Consider the following 1,783-nt stretch of genomic DNA (forward strand, 5'->3'; position numbering starts at 1 on the left):
CCTGGGATAAAAGCCACATTTTTCAAATCAAAAATTTCTTATAGACCTGTAAACTATATAAAAAAACTATATAAAAAATTAAATAAGGTATACTAGCATCTTAACAATTTAAGTCTTCCAGTTCGTGAATATGATATATATCTACATTTAGGTCTTCTTTAAGTTTACTGAGCAACGTTTTTTAGTTAATAAGAGGGTACTTCAAAAAGGTCACAGAAAAACAGAATTAAAAGATAACATAAAAGGTAACTAGGAAAAAAATTCTAGAACTGAAAAATACAATAGCCAAATGTTAAAATTCAGTTGATTTAAAAAAAAAATAAAAGAACAAAAAGGAAGAAGAAAAACTCAGATTAGAGCCAGCTGAAGAGAGGTTTAGTGACACGGACATTAAGTCACAAGAAATTATCAGAATAAAGTACAGAGAGACAACAGGATAATTGTTGATGGACATTTGCGTTGTTTCCATTTGGAGCTATTATGAATAAAGCATTATAAATTTAGTATACAAGTCATTTGCACAGATACATTTTCATTTTTCTTGGGTAAATACCTGAAAATAAAGTTGTAGGATGAAAGACATGGATATTTGACTTTGTGAGAAACTGTCAAACCTTTTCCCAAAGTGGTTGTACCCTTTTACACTCCCACAACAATGTTTTTAAATATAGCTTGTATTTTTTAGAGCAGTTTTATGTTCACAGAAAACTGATGGAAAGCAGAGAGTTCCCTTATACCTCCTCCCATCCATATATGCACAGCCTCCCCCACCAGAAAAGTACATTTGTTATAATCAGTAAGCCAACACTGACACATCATTATCACTCAAAGTCCATAGTTTACAATAAGGTTCACTCTTGATGTTCTGTTCTATATGTTTTGACAAATGTATAATAACATGTATCAATGATTACAGTATCATACAGAATAATTTTGCGGCCCTAAAAATCACACACACCACCTACTTTTCCCTCCCTCCTCACCCTCACCTGAAACCCCTTGTAACCACTAATCTTTATACTGTTTCATTGTTTTGCCTTTTCCAGAATGCCATATAGTTGGAATCATACAGTAGATACCCTTTTCAGATTGTCTTCTTCTCCCACAAGCAGTTTTTGAAAGTTCTAGTTACTCCACATTTTCACCAATATTCAATACTGTCCAGTCTTCTTAATTTTAGCTACTCTAGTGGGTGTGTAACAATATCATTATGACTTTAATTTGCATTTTCCTGATGACTATTCACATCAAACATCTTTTAATGTGCTTCTTGGCCATTCATATATCTTTTATGTAATGTATCAATTTAAATCTTTTGTCATTTTTAATTGGGTTATTTACCTAATTATTTTTTAATTTGTAATAGCTCTTGATATATTCAGGAATAAAATCTTTTGTCAGATACGTTTTGCAGACAGATGAGGCAAAGTTTTTATTTTTGATAAAGTTTAACTTATCAAGTTTTTCTTTTATGGTTATTGCTTTCTGTGTCCTTCCTAAGTTACCTTTGCCTAAACCAAAGATGTGTATATTTTTCTAATTTATGTGTTACATGTAAGGTAAGGGGTCAATGTTTTTCATTTTACTTTATTTTGTTTTTTCCCCACATGAATAACTATCTTTTCTACCATCATTGGTTGAAAAAAGCTTTCCCTCCCCAATTGAGTGATTTTGCTGCCTTTCTTGAAAAACAACTGACCATATAAGAGTAGATTGATTTCGTTGCTCATTGATTAGTCTATATTTATGTCAACACCACATTGTCCTAAAAATTGTAGCTTTA

The sequence above is a fragment of the Galeopterus variegatus genome, unplaced genomic scaffold (genome assembly GCF_000696425.1).
Source record: "Galeopterus variegatus unplaced genomic scaffold, G_variegatus-3.0.2 Scaffold2641, whole genome shotgun sequence".
NCBI classification, from domain to species: domain Eukaryota; kingdom Metazoa; phylum Chordata; class Mammalia; order Dermoptera; family Cynocephalidae; genus Galeopterus; species Galeopterus variegatus.